Source organism: Epinephelus moara, chromosome 13 (genome assembly GCF_006386435.1).
Source record: "Epinephelus moara isolate mb chromosome 13, YSFRI_EMoa_1.0, whole genome shotgun sequence".
NCBI lineage: Eukaryota > Metazoa > Chordata > Actinopteri > Perciformes > Serranidae > Epinephelus > Epinephelus moara.
The window spans coordinates 2379840-2387831 of record NC_065518.1 but is presented as its reverse complement, the minus strand read 5'-3'; positions in this window follow the sequence as shown (position 1 = coordinate 2387831).

Genomic DNA, 7992 nt, shown 5'->3' with positions numbered 1-7992 from the left:
TTCCCCGTCTCTTGCTTGGTGGCAGCCATGGCGACGTCTACCCCTCGCTGGCAAGTCAGCATCTGAAATCCCTCGCTCCGAAGGGCTAGTTTCATACCCACTACCCCTCGTTATGCCCCCTACCCCTACACGCAAAAAGGAATTGGGACACCACTACCCCTCGAGGGAACGCGCAAATGTAGGGGTAGGGCCAAGGGGTAGGGCTAAGGGGGGGTATTGAGACGGGCCCTTACTGCCTCAAGCGAGGGAGTTCAAGTATCTTGGGGACTTGTTCACGAGTGAGGGTAGAATGAAGCGTGAGATGGTCTGGTGCAGCTTCTGCAGTGATGTAGGCGCTGCGCCTGACCATCATGGTGAGCTGAGCGGGAAGGCAAAGCTTTTGATTTACTGGTCCATCTACGTCCCAACCCTCACCTATGGTCATGAGCTCTGGGTAGTGACCAAAAGAATGACATCACAGATGCAAGTGGCCCAAATGAGTGTCCTCCATAGGGTGTCTGGGCTCAGCCTTAGAGATAGTGTGAGGAGCTCGGACATCCGGAGGGAGCTTGGAGTAGGGCCGCTGCTCCTTCGTACCAAAAAGGGTCAGTTGAGGTGGTTCGGGCATCTGATCAGGATCCTCCTGGGCACCTCCCACTGGAGGTGTTCCGGGCACGTCCCACTTGTAGGAGGCCCCGGGGCAGACCCAGGACATGCTGGAGGGATTATATATCTCATCTGGTCTGGGAATGCCTTGGGGTCCCCCAGGAGGAGCTGGAAAGTGTTGCTGGTGAGAGGGACGTCTGGGGTGCTTTGCTCAGCCTGCTGCCCCCAAGACCCAGCCCTGGATAAGAGGATGAAAATGGATGGATGGATCCCAGTGTTGAAACAAAATGTACGGCCTTGGTAGTAGCCTGGGCTGTGGCCTTTTGATGCACCAACATGTTTTTTTCCCCCGACCAACCTTAATTATCTCCTCTGACCTCATGCTGACCTCTCATTACATCACCTAAAATCACACATGTTGAAAAAAAAAAAAGTTTTTTCTTTTGAGACTTTATGTCTCCACCACTTTTCAAGACAAAGTGATGCCTTTGAGCAAGGCACTCACTTATCAAGAGCTCATTTGGTTTCCGATGTAGGAAGCTGCAAGACAGCAGTGATTAGGTTCATTTTGTCAACTCAATTAAATAATATAGAGGTTTTCCTTTTTTTCAGACGAAGAGATTAGGAGACGTTGCTTTATCTTGACATGTTTCGACTGTCAACTTCAGTCTTCTTCAGAAGCGTCATCTGACGTGTGTCGTGACATGTCTTTATCAGATGGTGTTTCCTTGAAGGCGTGACCGGCCTGGCAATCTGATAGATCTGCCAGGCCGGTCACGCCCCCCGCCGCCCGATGGTCTCTGGAGGAGAGAGTCCCAGGTGCGAGACATGAGAAAAAACATACATAGGAGAAACAGGGAGAAGCTTTAATACAAGAAAAATCAAACATAAAAAAGAATGTGAAAAGGAAACGGCAGGACGACTCACAAGATCTCAAAAAGAAAAAGCAGAATAGGAAAACTTAAAATCAGCCATATCAGATCACTGCAAGAGAAACAATCACGTCATGGACTGGGACAACGTGAAGGTCATCGGGTCAGAAAGTAACAAATTCAAACGTTGGATCAAGGAGGCCATAGAGATCAGGAAGTGGGCCAGGGATATCAACAACCGGGATGAGGGGGCTTTCATGCTGTCGCACACCTGGGACTTTCTCTTCCAGAGACCATCGGGCAGCAGAGGGCGTGACTGGCCTGGCAGATCTGTCAGATTGCCAGGCCAGTCACGCCTTCAAGGAAACACCAGCTGATAAAGACACATCACGATGCATGTCAGATGATGCTTCTGAAGAAGACTGAAGTTAACAGTCGAAACATGTCAAGGTAAAGCAACATCTCCTGATCTCTGTCTGGAAAAAAGAAAAACCTCTATACTAGACAGCAGGACACTTAGGATTTTTCCCACTGGGTGCTTATCAGCCCTCTAAACGGACTCAGAGCGGTGACTCAGCATTTTTTGTGCATATGGGAACACTCCCAAGAGAACTCAGACCGCTCTGAAGCAAACTGAACGTTCGATGTGCTTCAAGTGAGTGGTGCGGTTCGCTTAACCTGTATCTTGTGAACACATAGCACTCCAGGGTCACTTTGCTTTTTGTCATTGTATTAAACTCTTTAGATCACGTGATATTGCACTGAGATGCTTGAACAAAAAGACGAAACCATGTCGGCCTGTAATGCTTGCAATGATGCAGGACGAGGAGTGCTTTGGTCCACTGAAGGTACTGCACGTCTCTAGATGTGGAATGTAGAATACATCAAACGGCACCAGTCTACAACAGACAGAAGATCATCTGAAAGCGAGGGGCTTCATAACTGCACTGCAGTGCCACGTCAAAGCAAAAACAAAAGTATATATTGTATAGGTTATTGTGTGAACAGAAAGAGGACTGAGGCCCCATCAGAGCTGAAGTTAACCAGAAAAAGAACTGAGTCCTCTTTGAATGAACTGACAATGTGAACACAATAAGAAGCCTCGTTTCTGTTGGTCCACTTTCTGGTGCACTTTAAGAGGACTGAGTTCAGTTTGTTTATACAAGACTGTGTGAAAACACCCTTAAGTGGACGTGAGTCAGTGATGTGGGGCTGTAAAAACCACACATATTTCATGCAACAGAAAGAGTTATACAAGCATATAACAGCGAGGCAGATGAACTATGGCAGCTGTAACAAGCAGAACATGCTGGCGTTCAGTTTTGTATCTCTGGACTCGAGCTCTGCATTTTCTGACTAAACAAATGAGTCATGAAGTACTTTAAAGAGTTGACAGTGCTGATTTATGGATGTTTCGCGTGGAAGACAGCGTGGCAGTGAGAGGAAAATGTTGCTCAAGAGTTTCCCGAAAAGGCAGAATCAAGTTAGCCGACGTTTCCCGCCAGACCTTCCAGAGCCGCTGACTCATAAATGGGTCAGAAGTGAACCATGAAGGTCACTCAAAGTCTTCTTATGTGGAGAACCACTGCAGTTAGCCCAGCACAGAAGACATCTGACAGCCTGGCTGCCAAAGTCTAAAAAGAACCAGAGAAGACGGTCGATGCCAAGGAACTATGCATGAACCAACCCACAGCTGTGAGCTGAGTCGACAGAAATGAAATGGGTCACATATTACATAAGGAGGACATCAAATTACAAAATGATGTGCGGATGTTTTGTTGGACATGTGCAGGTCAGACACTGAGTCAGCGGAGGAGAGCTCTGGGAGAAAATCTGCTCCGTCAATCAGGACAAACTGGGTCACTGGATCCATTCACGTCTCCTCCCACTGGGGAAGAAACCAAAGGGAAACTCCCCGCTCGTCCTCTCCTGCTGGTCGATCTCATTTATCTGCATTCCGGGAGGTCTTCAGTGATGAAGACATGTCATTCATCTTTTACTGTTGAACCCACTTCACCTCTCAGCACAGAGTGAAACCTCTTCAGTCTCCTCCACAGCACAGTCAGACAACATGTCAGCATGGAAATGAGCCGCAAGATGGCAGCCGGATGCGATCCAAGGTCTCCATGTTAAAAAAGACTTTGTAAAGATGATACGTTTCCCCACCACACTGAGTCTGTCTGTTATCTGCAGAAGCCCATCTCAACCAATGTGATGAAGAAAAAAGCTCCTTGGTTATACTGAAAAACTCTGTCGACCACAATAATCACTTTGTACATCAAAATAATGACTCAGTATCTCAAATTAACTAAACCTTCTCAAAATAAGGACTTAATTGTTGTGACAGTTCAACCTGGGACCCAAAATTCAAACACAACCAGGAAATGGGGAATGGTTAAAGGTAGTTTTTTGTAGTTTAAAGAAGTGGAGCTGAAGACTTGAATGAAAAGATGGCTGAGGTGGGCCAACCACTGGCTGGGAACGGCGAAACAGAGCAGGCAGAGGAGCTGAAGGCAGAGCTGTCCAAATCCGGAAGACGAAGAAGAAGCCAAGAACGAGGCTAGACGTGGGGGGTTATGGTTGAGGCTGGTGTGGTGAACCTGAGACACAACAGAGTGTGAATTCATGTCCAAAAGCACAAAAAGACAAAGTGTCGAAAAACTAGAAGTTGGCCTTGACATCTGTGTCGCAGAGGAGACTGAGCAATCTGTGTGTCTGAGCAGGGGTTTTATACTGCAGTGGACTGATTGTAGATGAGGTTCAGGTGTGCAGGTTCAGCAGCTGCTAGCGGGGGAAGGAACAAGACAGCCACACCCAGCAAACACACTGAGGGTGTTTCTCAAAGTCAAGGATCCCTGCTCGGTAGGACGAGTCCTTCCAAGGAGGAATCCTGCAGAGGCAAGGCAAGAGTCCTTCATAGCATCCAGTGAGCACACATCAGAGGAGGCTAACGAGTGTCCCCAGGTGATCGTCATTAACCCTCAGCAGACTGAGGAGGTTTCAGGGTACTGTGATCATTTTGGCACTCTGTAATGTTGTTGGACAATTTGAGCAAATGTAGCAGTATTTTCAGAGTCACATGACTTTTAGGGAGAATATATTTCTGGATTAAATTTACATAAACAAACAGATAGATTAAATAGTCAACTGAACCCATTAAGAAGAGCAATGTATTCAGACAGAGTGTTTGTGAATTTGATAGTACGATTGCTTTATTGAAAGTACAGTAGTACCATTGCCAGTAGTGGGATAGTTAGTGGGCTGAAACTGTAAAACTGAAAGGCAGATAGTTAAAGTGTTTATATGTTGTATTGTATTAGTGGGGCGCACTGGTAGTTCACATGGGAAAGGTGCGGCTAGCCCTTGTTGCAGCAGCATACCATACCATGACTTAGTCATACCAAACATTAGAAAAAAACACCAACATTGGTCCACAGGGGGAGCCACAGCGATCGGTCGCATTTTAGCCATTTTGAAGCATTTTTCTGTTGTTATAGCGCCACCCAGTTGCCAATTAGAGTTAAATTTCTCCAGTCACCTTGAGGCGTCCTGTTCTACATATCTACCAAGTTTAGTAAAAATCCATATGGCGGTTAGGCCTAGATAAGAAATGAGCTCTCTAGCGCCCCCATTTTGTTTGATGGGGTCAATAATGGAGGGGTCCCCTCAGATTATGTGTGGTCATATGCCTACAAAGTTGCGTGGTGATGGGTGAAACCCTTGAGATGTTATACACCTTTATGTGATGAGCCACGCCCTCCGCAATATTCATTGCCTTATAGAAGCTCAGTTTTAGTAAGTTTTCCAACTTTTGCCAAGAGGGAACTTTAGATATTGGTCCCTAGATTATGTTCACCCAGTTTCATGCAGATCGCTCAAACTTCCTAGGAAGAGATCCATTTGAAGTGTTTTTCAAAAAATTCAAAATGGCGGAAAATCTATATAAGCGGAAGTTATGGGTTCTTGAGGCAAATGTGTTCCTCATGAGGAGAGGCATCTCTGTGCAAAGTTTCATGTCTCTACCACATACGGGGCATGAGATATGCCCATTCAAAGTTTGACATTTCAATCGGTTGCTATAGCGCCCCCCTTTGGCCAATTGATGTAATAATGCTTCATTCACATCCTCCCATGACCCTCTACCACTGTGCCACATTTCACATGGATTGACCAAGTCAGTGAGGAGAAAAACGTGGAACAGACACACACACACACACACACACACAGACAGAGTTTTTGTAATTATATAGTAAGATGACATATTTATCTAAATCTGCAGGTTTCATTGACGAGGCCCCGCCTTCACTTCCAGCAAATTATGTGCAAAGCATTGTGGGAGATTTTATACCCGCTGAGGATCCACACATGCGCCCTTGGATTTTCTCTGAAAGAAGGACTCAGTCTTCGGTGAAATCCAGAAGGATCCTTGACATTGGAACAGTCCTTCGGTGGGGGCTGATGATGTAGCCTCCTTGAAATTCGGCCGTTTGAGGATCCTTCCTTGACTCTGAGAAACACCCAGAGACAGACTGCAAACAAACATGAGACACTAGGAGGGGAAACAGGAAACACAAAGGAGAGACAAAGCTGAAACCCCAACATCAACATCTTAACTAGACTATCTTAAACAAGATTGAAATAACTGATAACAAAATCACAGTTTGGAGTTGAGGGACCACAGATAATAACAAGGTGACATCTTCAAAATGGAATCAAGTAACAACAATGCCTTTGACTGGTGACTCAGCTGAGTTTGAGGGTTTGACTGGTCTTTGAAAATAATCTGAAACATGTTCCTGGAATTTTATGTGATATCATTACATATAAATGTGTGTCAGCTGCAGACACCTGACTCGAAATATTAAACAAGTTGTCATTTAACAAGGAGAGAAATTAGCCTGTTAATTTTTCAGGATTCAACAACAGCATTTCTCAATAATCAGCGACTGTCATCACACCTGAGATGTAGTTGCGTTAAGACGCTCTGATCTTCCACTGCAGGATACAGGACGCTCATTCAGCTCAGAAGTTCTCTGTGAGAAAACCCCACGGCGCTGGCTTACATCAGCTGACCTCCATGAACCTGCACAGAGAACATATTACTGACCTCACTGTGTCAAGTGTTACGTAACGCCTTCGCTCCGCTGGGTCGACACACGCCGGGGCCAACATTGTGTCATGCGTTGTTGAGCTCAGTACTTCAGTGTGTAACAGCGCAGAGGGACGACATGCTGAGCGGAGAACGAGATGTTTGAGAGATGATGGAGTTCTTTCTCAACTTGTTTTCCTGCTCGGCTGCCAGAGTCATATGACGCCTTGACAGTTCACAATGCGTCAAATGTTGCTGCAAAGAACAAATATTTTAACGTGGATGCTCCACACACAGAAGATCTGTACAGTCAGCACAGTTTCAAGATTAGAGTCACCAAATGAAGCTCTCGCTTAAGTTCAGTCAGGAAGACAATACTTTTCATGCTCGACTGTAATTTTTCTCTCACCCTGACATTCACTCCTTGAACCAGTAGTGCAGAGACACACCTTCACCGCCAGCCAATCATCGTCCTGCTCCTCATTTTAAATATGGTTCTTTTTCTGCCCACAGTTCTTTCATGCTGCAGCCGTGCCATCCCGGTCTCAATCTGACGTTGTCGAAATCCGTTTCTTGATTAGTGACTTCCGGCATCAGACACCAACAAAACAAAGCCGTCCTTTTGCGTGAACATGATGCGTGGCAGGTCACTATCATAGTTTAACGATGCCCAGCAGCATCAGGGGGAAACATGACGGGACAAGAATGAAAGTTAAGGCAGCAAAAGTCCCAGAAGTGCAGGTAGGAGGGGTGGATGGGTCAAACAGCAATGGACTTTCACCCAGGAGGTCGGTTTTCACCTCCTGTAAGATGTAAAGCCAAACCCTGTTCTTTTTTCCTAAACCTAACCATGTGTTTGCTGTTGAAGGAAACAAACATCGGTGTTGTACCGATGTAGTGCTTTTATTTTGAAAGAGACTGTATGCAAACAGTACATTTCCTGTGAAAACAGAAGTGTATTTTGAAAACAGACAATGCATCTAACAGGCTGAAGTTGACACGGTGTCCCAGAACATCAACAACCAACACACCCAGGGTACCCTGGACGTCATATGTGGACGTGGAAAGTCCATGACCAAATGTGGACATGTGATGAGGTCAGAGTGAGAATGTGTTGGCAGTGCGTACTCTCCACCTCCCCATCACCACCTAGTTTTCTTGGATTTGTCAACCTCATCAGTCATCAGCCTCGGAGTCATCAGAGTCCACTTTGTCTGTGGACTTTTACATCTACAAATAACGCTCTAGGTATCTGTATACCTATGACGTCTTTTCAAAATACACCTCAGGAAATGTACGGCTTCTGCTCGTTAGATGCACACAGTCTATTTTGAAATAAGCACACAATGTTGGTATAACACCTCGGATTTATGTTTATGGCAAAAGCATGTAGTTTGGTTTCGAAACAAACATCACGGTTTGAGTCTACACACAGACAGAAAGTGA